This window comes from Mauremys reevesii, linkage group 10 (genome assembly GCF_016161935.1).
Source record: "Mauremys reevesii isolate NIE-2019 linkage group 10, ASM1616193v1, whole genome shotgun sequence".
NCBI lineage: Eukaryota > Metazoa > Chordata > Testudines > Geoemydidae > Mauremys > Mauremys reevesii.
This window is the reverse complement of record NC_052632.1, coordinates 23,451,438-23,463,736: the sequence shown is the minus strand read 5'-3', so window position 1 is coordinate 23,463,736 and position 12,299 is coordinate 23,451,438.

Below are 12,299 nucleotides of genomic sequence, written 5' to 3'. Positions count from 1 at the left end.
AAATGCAAGGTGGAACAGATTGTTCATATTCCAAGGGATCATTCAAGGTAGCTGTTCCTTTGGGCCTAGGGAAAGGACATGATTACTGTTGGAAGGGAGCTGCGTAGAGGATTTTGGAATGGAGGCAAGAGGTTGCTGTGTGTAAGTCAGCCGGGAGAGCCAATATGGAGTGGAAGATAAAGAAAGGGAATAGGGGGTGATTTGGGGATATGGGATATAATCTGATAAAGAGAACCCAGATTTTTCCTATGTTGGCCAAAGAACACTCACAACATGCACCTTGAAGAAAAGGGATCAGATCATCGATCAGAAAGGATAAGTACTCAATATGCTTCTCACTCTGCCAGAGGAAGGGGAATTATTTGCCTTGCATTTTTACCCAAAACAAACAGAGGGAATTGTCCTTTTTTTTTAAAACCTCATTTAAGGTACCACAATACAAGGCAGTGCCTAGGTGCAATTATATTTCTATGTATGTGGACCTACACCAGTACCTGACACTGTCTGAAGACCAGCTTACCAAAAGCTTGTGTGTTCAGATATTTATTGAAAATGGGCCAGATCCTCAGCTGATATAAATGAGAGCTGCTCCTTTCACCTCAGTGGAGCTACACCAATTTACAGCAGCTGAGGAGCTGGCCCATAAGCCAATTTACATAGTATAGACATTGAAAATTGCATTCCTCACCAGTGCAACAAAATGTCTGACTATGAATTCATCAACAAAGTAGTTTCAGTCTGATGATCTATTTGGCTTTAAAGCCATGTATTGTTCTTAGCAGGAAATATTTATTTTACAGGATACTGGTAATAAGAAAAGTATGCACATCAAAACATATGAATACATGTTTTGAATATAACTTATTGTGTGGTGAACAAGGAAGCAAAGCACATTTGAATACTGGTCACAAAAACATGTGGAAGATAACTTCTCAACTCTCAGAAGGACATGAAAATACAGTACAGTTGCTGATGACTTGAAGGGTTCAAAGTTACAGTAAACAGAATGTAAAGAAATTTCTCTCTGGAAAAAATTGTTTGTAGCAGCATTCAGATTAAAAACAGAGAGTGCAGGTGTTGGGGAAAATTTCATTGCTTCCTATACTTTCCTATCTCTGAATATTAATAAAATATCATTTCTAGTGATTACTTTTCCCCCTAACACCTAATGATTCATTTCTTATGAGCAAATTTGTTTTTGGAAACCCTATATTCAATCTTTGCTTTTTAATGTAGCTTTTTTACCATAATATATAAAAAATACTCAGTTCCATAACAAGTTACATGGACATAACAAGTCAACACAAGCAATACAATATAATCAAATTTTGCTCCCACCAACTTTGACCAGCATCTCTTAGATAACAGATGGTTCAATATGCAAGTGGCCTCCCAACACATATAAAAGACATAATCTCTGTTTTTTAGCCCTGCTCCTGCAGTGCAGCAAAGAGCAGGCTTTGTGCAGTAGAGAGTTCTTCACTCATTGTGGGCAGGGACAGCCCATCCATATAGGCGAACTAGGTGGCCAAGTTAAATGGGGCACCAAATTTGAGGGGGGAAAAATCAAATTTTTTTAAAAATTAAAAAGATGAAAAAATACAAATAAAATAACAAAGATGTCATTATTTCAATTCCCGTGCACGGTCTGTCCCGTGGTTGGACAGACGGATGGATGGACAAACTGAATAATTAGGCCTCTGTATTAAAAAAAACCAAAACGTTTAGAAAACACTAAAAGCAAAAAAAGGAGGAAAATGTTTCCCAGTTTACCAAAAACTTCAGCCTAGATCTGCCCTTGGGGTTTGGGGGTGGGGGCGCCAATTGCATGGTTCGCCTAGGGTGCCAGTTGCTGACAGCTAGTCTAGGGCCGCCCCTGATTGTGGGATTGACTCAGTCTTCATGCTGCAAACTTTAAAGATACCCAGCAGTATCAGAATGAATAAATAATAATAATTAATAAATAAAACATTTAGCAAAAGCTAATGAGAAGGAAGTAAACCCAGCAAAATGGGGAAAGTCAGCATTGGCAGCTAGTCCATTGCTATCTCCTGGAAATATGGATTCTGCATTCCCCAGATGTATACTATAATTTTCAGGAGACTCTACAAGTGATAAAAGATGGAAATAATGAACTCAGTAACAAAATGTGCTATCAGGAGATACATCTTCAAAGCGACAGGACATACAGAAAATCAATCAGCTGATTTCTGACTCTGAGAAACTGGTGAGCAATATTGCAGAGAAGAACTACTAATTAAATCAGCTCAGTCTTTGCCTCCAAAATATAGGTACAACTTTGGCTCTGGATAATTGGCAACGTGTCCTGGCTTCCACAAATATCATAATGACAAATGCAAAGTAGCAGCTTATCCATTTTAAGTATGTACACAGAATTTATCTCATATCTACTATATCAAAATGAGTCAGCTGCACGCAAAATATTCCTAATAGTTCTATCAATATAAAACAGAGAAGGGATCTTACTTACAAATGATATGTTCATTACCTTTTATTAATCATCAACTATATAAAAATATGCTATTTTAATTAAAGATATATTTAATAGTGTTTTAGACCCAAAACCAATACAAAATCACCAGGATAAGAAATACTAAAATAAGTTTTTACCAAACCATCCAACCAATTTCTCACACCATTATATTAACGGGTGTTACTGGGTTACTCTAAGGATTAATTTGCCCCACAATTTTTATAGAATCATAGGACTGGAAGAGGACTTGAGAGATCATCTTGTCCAGTCCCTGCACTCAAGGTATTATCTAGACCAGTGGTCCCCAACGCAGTGCCTGCAGGCGCCCTGGCACCCACCGGGGCATCTATGTGAGCCCACCTACTGACAAGGGAGCGCCCCGCCGGTGAGAAGCGTGGGCGCCAGACAAGCATCCGCCGAGAAGCGGCAACATCAAGAAGCGTCGACACGGAAATGCCGCTGCTTCTCGACGGCATTTCGGTGGCGATGCCTCTTGATGATGATGCTTCTCGGCAGCATTTCGGCAGCGACGCTTCTTGGCGTTGCTGCTTCTCAGTGGCATTTTGGTGGCTGCTTGTCTGGCGCCCGCGCTCCTCTGCGGCATTTCGGCAGCTAGTCATCTGGTGCCCGCCACACTGAAAGTTTGGGGACCACTGATCTAGACCATCCCTGACAGGCGTTTGTCTAATCTTCTCTTAAAAATCTCCAATGAGGGAGATTCCACAACCTCCCTAGACAATTTATTCCAGTGCTTAACTGCCCTCACAGGAAGTTTTTCCTAAATCCAACCTAAACTGTCCTTCCTGCAATTTAAGCCCATTGCTTCTTGTCCAATTTTTCTCCCTTCTCCTTGTAACAACCTTTTATGTGCAAGATTACATGCAGCAAGGAAGTGGTAGAGGTGGAAATAGAATCCAAATTACCTGACTTCCATCCAATGATTTAGTTACTAGATCACACTGATCTAGTTGATATATCTGAAATGGCATCTCTTTAACTTCACAAAACATTGCATGTCCTCACTTCCAAAAAGTCTGTGAGATTCCCTGCAGCGGTGGTGCAACTGCAGGTGCTTGAGATTTTGTTATTTTGTTCAGTTATTCTGATTAGAGGGGTGTGCCTGATACTTTGCAAAAGGTGGGGGATATTTGGTTTTGACTTTAGGTTTCAGGGAGAGACAAAGTTGGGCATCTGGATAAAATAAGCTCTGTGGTTCTAAGCTACTGAGAAGTCAGGCCCATCAATCTGTTGAGTCCAAGAAAAATATAAAAGTGTAAGACAATCTTTGTGTGCCTCTTTGAACTTTTCAGAGACTCAGTTGGAGGATTTTCCCAAAGTCAGCCAAAGAGGCATTACCAGTTGAGAGTAAGAAAAGCAAAGGACATTACTATCAACATCTGAAACTTGTTCTGTCCTGATGGCATTTTTATCATTCTTAATTAGTTTATTATTTAGCTACCTGACAGCAAAATACTTAGATGAAAACCTTCAACCGTAAATATCTGAAACAAATTTAATATAAGATACAAACATTAACTAGGCAGTATATCATGCTACATTAGCATCATAGAATCAAAGTACTATGTATAGCAAGTAAACCCACATTCTTTATCTGGATGACAATGTATATTCACACAATATTAAATAAACCATGTAAATATCATTGCAACTATGATACAAACTATGATACAAAAATAAGATCATTCAGACTTAAGAATGACAGTGTGTAATTAATTAACCTATTCTGTTTTCCTAAGTGCAGCTGTACTAAATCAGTGTTCAATACCACACTCTGTGCCTATTGCAATATCCTACCAAAACAAGATGGTTAATGGCTGAAGGAGGCCTAGGTGAGCTTTGGATTCAAACTGTGGATAACTAGTGTTTAAAGAGCTGCATATATAATTATATTTTGAATTAGTAATCTACTACAAACTGCTTTGTGTCACTATATGCAATTACAAAATTAGGACTGATTTGACAAAGTTGGCCATCTCTAATTTTCATTTCTGAGACATCTTACTGAAATGTATCCTCTCAGAATTGCATCAAATTTCATTTTTGTGGGCACAAAAAGATCAAAGAGGCCTGGCCTCCGCCTGACAGAAAATATGCCCTTAAAAGCTAAGCTATTTTGAATGATAAACAAAATACATAAATACAAACATACATACAAAGGAGTCTGAAACAACTGATTTCTAGTATTTTTAAAAATGGGTTTCTTCTGTTTTTCATTTCCCTTCCCCACTAAAATTGAGATTTTTTTTAAATCAACATTTAATTTAATTTCAAAATGGGAAAATGACATGAAAACTTCATTGAGTTTTTTTTCTGCTGTTTAAGCATTTTTTAATTCTAAATTTAATCAATTTTTTGCCCAGCTCTACTCATTTCCAGATATATGCATTCATTATGTAAGGCTACAGCCAGAGAAAATGACTTCTCTAAAAAGAAAGTATGTCCCTGGGGCTGAAATCTTATTTAGCCAGATTTAATCCCAAAGTAAACTGTTAGGGCAAGTTAAGAATCCTTTTAAAAAGGGTGTGGGGTATTACCATGGATAAAATCAGGTCTAAATATAATTCAGCTATAATTAACAGCATCCATACTTTAGGCGAGCTAAACAATTAGTTAATAGGATTCAACTAGATTCTTTATTCAGCTAAACTCACAAAAATGCAACAGTTAAAGCCATCTTATTCCCTTCAACCATTTTCCTGTTGCTCCCTCTAGTGTCTTCCAGTATGTATTGTATTTACTTCTCATGAATCTTTACAATTAGAGTAGATACAGTAAAGTCATTATTGTATTTGTTGATATTCTGGAATTCTCTATGTGCTTGGACTCAAAGGTTTTTGCGTTATTATCCTCTCCAAAAATCATGATAGCTTGCAACACGTAAATCCACTAGAAGAAAGAGAGGAAAAACGATAGGATTCTCTATTAGTAGGCATTTCCTTACTTTAATTCCAGAATGTAACAAGAAAAATAGACATTTTTCATCTATGTATCCTATCCCAATTTTTGAAATTGCATTTATTCTCATAAAACAGTGATTTAATCAACAGAATCCTTAAATATTCAGAAGTGTATCCAGTGGTGTATATGCCTGTAGTTTATCTTTGCAAAACAATAGCTTTATTGACATGAAATGTGCCATATTTCATCAATATTTCATCACATTAGACATATAATAAATCCTCAGTCCTTGACAACTCAGCCCTGATGTAATCTAAGCTAATGCTGTTTTGTTACAGTATGCTGACATCTGTCAACAACATTGTTAACCACTAATTGCTGTTCTTCATCCCAAGAACATGTCCTGATTGCTAATGGAGGCCAGACAAATATTTTACTCTACTAAAGAGTTACTTTGTCTCCTGCCCATTTTGGTGAAGGGGGACTCCTTAACTTAAAGGGAAAATAGCATAGGAAATGAATTAATTGATTACAATAATTATGATGTTGAATATGATGAGAATATAGGGGCTGAAATTTAGGTTCAATTAAGTTAATAGAGAGGTGTCTTTCAATTGACTTCTGCAGGAATCAGGTCCTTAGTGGTTTCCACTTACATGGAACCTTTAATCTGAAGATCTTGAAATATTTTTTCAAAGCTACATATTATTAACCCCAGTTTACAAATAACTAAATTTAGCTAACGAGAGATTGAGCCTAAATTCCTTTGCTCATCTAGCTCCTAACTGCTTCCTCAAGCCCCTTAATCCAATATTTAGGCTCCAAAATCTAGGGCTGACCCGGGTTAGGTGCTTAACTGAAGGTGAGGGCTCACCGCTGGGAATCCCAAGTGGAGGGAGGTGCCTATGGCCCTGCTCCGTTGGGCCTAGCTCCCCAAACATATTTAGACTTCTAACTTGATCTGAGCCAAGACGCCTAAGTTCCTTTGAGGATCAGGGCCCTAATGCATCTCACCTGCTCACAAGGGTGCCAGAATAGGAGGAGTCAGGGGGCTATGGGCCCCATCACTTTTTCCCGGCCATAAAGGTGACTGATGGGAGGAGAGGGTGGAGAGGACCGGGGAAGAGGCAGGATGGGAGCAGGGTCTTGGGGAAAGAGGCAGGGCAGGGACTCGCAGGGAAGGGGCAGTGCAAGAGCAGGGGCTCACGGAGAAGGGGCAGTGCGAGAATTGGGCCTGGGAGGGTGGGGGCTTGGGAAGAAGGGGTGGTGACTTGGGTGCCTGTGACCTCTCCCCCACTTTTAGGGTGCTTTTGGCGCTCCTGGCTGTTCACCTGGCTCGCTTCTGAGAATCCCTATCTAGGTACCTAACTCTCCCTATGGGGCACCTAAGTCAAAATTGGGAACTCCACCAGGGCACCTACTTTGCAACACCTAAGGGCTTGTCTATACTGGCACTTTACAGCGCTGAAACTTTCTCACTCCCGGGTGTGAAAAAACACTCCCCTGAGTGCTGCAAGTTTCAGCACTGTAACATGCCAGTATAGACAGTGCACCAGTGCTCGTAGCTACACCCCTCATGGAGATGGGGGTTTTTAGAGCACTGGGAGAGCTATGCTGTGACTACATAAGCCATGTTAAAGCACTTTAACGTTGCCAGTGAAGACGTGCCCCAAGTCCCCTTTGTGAATCTAGCCCCAAGTGTCTTGCACATGATCATTGTTACTGTGGTGTCAACTGGCAAAAAGCTCACTGTTCTTTACAAGCAACTCCTGTCTCAGACCTGACAAAGTCACTACACCTAATATACCACTTTCATGATACTTATCCATAAAGGGTAGCATGTGAGGTCTCTACTGAAAGCTTCAATCTATTAATACTCATAACCATTGTGAGATGTGTGCATGGGTAATAGTTAAGGAATAATGTAACTATATTTAAACTGATGGTCTTGTGGTCTTGAAGTGAAGTGAGTTACCAGGGAGTCACACGTCTTAGTGAAGGCCCATTCAAGCAGGAGGGAATTTCACCCCTCCCTGGTTAGCTGATTATGTAATGTATTGCTCAATTGTCTATCTTTGCAGCAACCCAGAAAGTCAACTGAAACCATCAAAGACAAACTATAAACATCAAAACTACTTGGAAGTGAAAAGGAATGAAAGGACATTGAGGGGAGTGCCCTATCTATGAATAACAACAAAAGAGTGAGTGGAGAAAGACACTCTGGATCCCTTCACTTTAGGAAGTACCTTGAGTGGGGTTGGTTCATGAAAGACATGGTCCTAGCTCATTGGGGCTAATATGTCCTGCAAAAAACAGAACTTTGGGGTGAGAATCTCTACTTTATTAGCTAGGAAAGGTAACTATTAGTAAGTCTAGACCTTACTTCATGATTTATTATTGTGTTTTACATGTAACTGTTTCTATCACTCATATTTGTTATCTGAATCTCTACTCTTTCTTAAATAAATGTCCTTTTGTTTTATTACAATTGAACTCAAGTGCTATATGTAATACAGGAGAAGTGGTCTAAGGTAAAACTGTCAAACTGGGATACATTGTTCCTTTGGGAATACAGGATCTGGGAATTCTGTGTGTGTGTGGTGATCAGGGGCTAGATACCACATGGGGACTCTTTGAAGGGACTTGGGGGCTGGGGTGCATCTATTGTCAACCTGCTAGACAAAAGCAAGGCTGGTATAGACCAGAGGAGAGTGCCTTGAGTGGCTGACAGGCAGTTTGTGTTAGGGAGCCAACACCCAGCTAACATAGGCAAGACTCCCTAGGGCTGGAGGCAGGTGGCAACAAGGTGACTCTCAGTCCTGGGTGCTCTGAGAAGTGTCACAGTCAAAGTAAATCAGTGGCTCAGCTGGAATTAGAATATAGGCCTCCTCATTCCCAGTTGCATATATTAAACTACCTAACAATGGGCAATACATTATGAAAAAATTCACAAAGAATGCCACTAGCAGTTGAGGTGATGACTTTACCAACTACAGCACCCCAGGCTGCCCACTGCATATCCCCTTTCCCTGTATTATCCTTGGACCTACGGAGTGCCCTTGCAGGGCATGATCAGCCTTACTTATCAGTTGTGTTCTCTGTGCATTTTTCCCAGCAACCTTAGCTAGTGTAATATGTGATACTTTCACTTATAATCTAATCCATTTCAGCTCCGATTCAATAAAAAAATTACATTCAAGCATACTCTGTATACATCACAAATTCTGCATAAACAGTATTTGTACGAGACCTTTTATTACTGGTTCTAAGATACAACCTAGTTGCTTCGATCTCTGCTCTTAGTCTGTATTTACCCAGTCAGTCTGATCTATCTTTATGAAAAGTAAGCAGACTACTGTTCACAACCAGAGCTCCACAAACAGGAAAAAGAAATACAACAATAAAAATAAACTCTTGATAAGCTTATGTGTCCCTTGCCAGAGTGCTGGCAATAACATTATTGTTTGTATACATACTTGTGTGGGTATGGTCAAATATTTAATTTGGAACATAATTAGTGAAGGTCACAAGGATTCCTAAAACTGTTGCTAAACTCAGACGACTAGATCCTCAGCTCGACCTAATTACTCTGCACCACTTCAGTGGTGCAAATGGAATTGACAGTTGCTTTCTAGCAGCATCTGTAGATTCTCTTTGCAGAGAATAGTGGGCTGCAGGAAGGCTGGTGGAAAAGAGCGTTGGGAGGGAGGAGCATTTCAGAGCAAAACGGGAGAGGCGAAAGCATGATGCACTTTGGTGACCCTGGCCAGCAGAGAAGCCCTTTGAGAAACGTTATGCAAAAATGAATGGACCCATTATGTGGCCAACTCTCGCAGTTTTAACATAAGTCTCATGATATTTGGTGTTTTTCTTAAAACTCTAGACTAGTCCTGTGAATATACCAGAATCTCAACTTTCATTTTTTTAAAAAGGTAAGTTTTTTGCCCAAAGGCTGTGGACATGAGCTTGCAAATGTGAACCCTAAAGGTGCGAAAGCCAGAAAATAAGTAAAAAAGAACTATAATGTCTTATTTTTAAAATCTCATGACTTTTAAGCCAGTTTCATGATTTTTAAATGCTTGGATCTGGTAAAACTGCAATTCTTATTGAACTCTATGCAAAGAGTGTCATTTACTTCAATGGGGGTTGGGTCAGGCTTTACATGAGCACTTATGACATACAGAAGTTGTAGCAATTTAACTCAATCACTTAGCTGAATTGGCGCAGCTTGCTGTATGGCCACCCTGAAATCTGACCTCTAACAGTTTGGGGCAAGCTTAACAGATGCAAGCCAGATTTAAATGTACATAAAAGTGTCCACACAGCAGGTTAGCTACATTGGAGTAACATCATAGTTTTAGTGAAACTGGTGCAACTTTGTGTGTAGACCCATCTGCATTGAACAACTATTCTATAAGCCAGGGATCGACAACCTCTGGCACGCGGCTCACCAGGGTAAGCACCCTGGCAGGCCGGGCCAGTTTGTTTATCTGCTGCATTGGCAGGTTCAGCGGACCGCGGCTCCCACTGGCCGCGGTTCGCCGTCCCAGGTCAATGGGGGTAGCGGGAAGCCACAGCCAGCACATCCCTCAACCCGCGGCACTTCCCGCCGCCCCATTGGCCTGGGACGGCGAAGCGCGGCCAGTGGGAGCCGCGGTCCGCCAAACCTGCCGACTCAGCAGATAAACAAACCGGCCCGGGGTTTAATAGGTATTGGAGTTTTTGGTTTTGCCTAAGATCAGTACGAAAAAAAATAATCCATTATATCATATTGAATATTATATTAAAACTTCCAAAAATATACTATTGATGAGGAACAATATATTATTTAAATAGAATGCCTTGTGCTATACAGTTTGTGACTGTAACAAGAACATTTTATTTTAATACCAATCTTTTAGTATAAAGGAAATGGAAATAGTGAATATATATTTTGTGGGACAGACCAAGTTTCTACTGGATATTAGGTTACAGTATTAATATGCATAGTAGTTATTTTAATGAAATCACTAGTTTTCCCCAGATAAGAAAATATGGTGCTGAAAGACAAAACAGAGTCTACAGAGTTTTTGACCCTCTCAGTGAGATCCAATTAAGTTCTGAGCAGTGACCTTCCCTTTGTGTCAAATTGTGTTAAAATGTATGTGACAGCTTTTCTTATGGAAACTTCCATCTATCGATGATTAAGGAGAGGCTGTCAAACTCATTTATTTGGGATTACAGGCAGAATTCACAAGAAGTTCCCAAAAGGAAAAGCTACATTGGGTTTATCCATTACATTACATGGCTCAGACAGTTGTTTCACTTTCACAATAAGTGTCTTATTGTTTATAAAACGTATAGTTGAAGTTTCTGTTAGCACCGACAACTTCAAATTACTACAATATTTACCTTTTCTGAGAAAGAGAATTCTATTATTTTTTAAATAAGTTGACTTTGATTATCTCATTTTGCTTTCAGTGTGGATACTACCAAAATCCAAATAAATGTATTTGACCTTGATAGCTTGTGCAGAAAAAGCTATATCTCAATGTTAGGTTTCACCTAAAATATTATATTACAGGGTTGTTCACTGGCACAGCTATAATCAAGAATCTGTCATCATTTCCATTAAATTTATATTTTATGGGGTTTATAACTTGCACACATAAAATCTCTTTGAAACTGAAACTTGGCATAAAAGATCTTATCTCAGAAGTGAAAGGGGTTTTGCTTTATTAAATTTAAAAAAACCCTGTTGAGATATTTTAAATTATAGAACTGCAAAAACAAACAAAAATTACATGGAGATAGAAAGAAATGTATATTTCAAATTTTCAGATGCATTATGGATTTCTTTTGATTACATTAAATAATTCACCTCCAAAATATACATTTTCTGAGACTATAATTACATCAGTTCCATTCAGACTATGATTACATTCCATTCAAATTCAGTTCTCAGTGTAAATCTGGAGTAACCACAATAACTTTACAGCGCAAACAAAATCATAATGTGTAATGTGATGGAATCACGTCAGAATGGAATGAGATATAAACCCCAAATGATATTTCAGAACACCTTTTGGTCCTTGTAACCTAGCTTGCTCTTTAACGTCATTGAAACCTAGAACTCTGCCAGGAAATTTCAGGATGGTTTGTAAATAAAGAAGGCCAAATATTTTTTCTAAACTATCTCTTTTATATATATAATTTGATTAGTATTATTCAACCAACTCTGCAGCTCTAGATAAATATCTGTAGGTCCAGAGTTTCAGAATTTACTACCGACACTGAACCTGCAAATGAGCATTTGTGCAGTCAAAATGGGTTTATGTGCACATTGTCCAAGTTCCATTTTGGTCTGTTCTGAAATTTAGGCCCATAATGTACATCTCCAACTGATTAGTCACAAGGTGTTCTCACACTCTGGGCTTGGCTACACTTACAAGTTAGAGAGCAGTAAAGAAACCCAGTGTGCTCTAACTTATGATGCGTTCACATTTGCAAGGCACGTAGAATGCTCTGACTCCGCGGCTAGAGCGCTCCTGGTACTCCGCCTCGGCGAGTGGAATACCATGTGATGTGCCCTAGCTGGAGCACTGCGGTGCCAGTGTGGACCCCCTGGTCTATTAATGTGCTCTGATTGGCCTCCAGAAGTGCCCGTTCTTGCCACTCTGGTCATCAGTTTGAACTCTACTGCCCTGCCCTCAGGTGACCAGCCGCCAGACCCGCCCTTTAAATTCTCTGGGAATTTTGAAAATCCCCTTCCTCTTTGCTCAGCCAGGCATGGAGTGCTCTCAGTGAATCTTTCAAGGTGACCATGCCTCCACGTGCCAGGCGATCCCCAGTATGGAGCAATGGTGAGGTGCTGGACCTCATCAGTGTTTGCGGGGAGGAAGCTGTC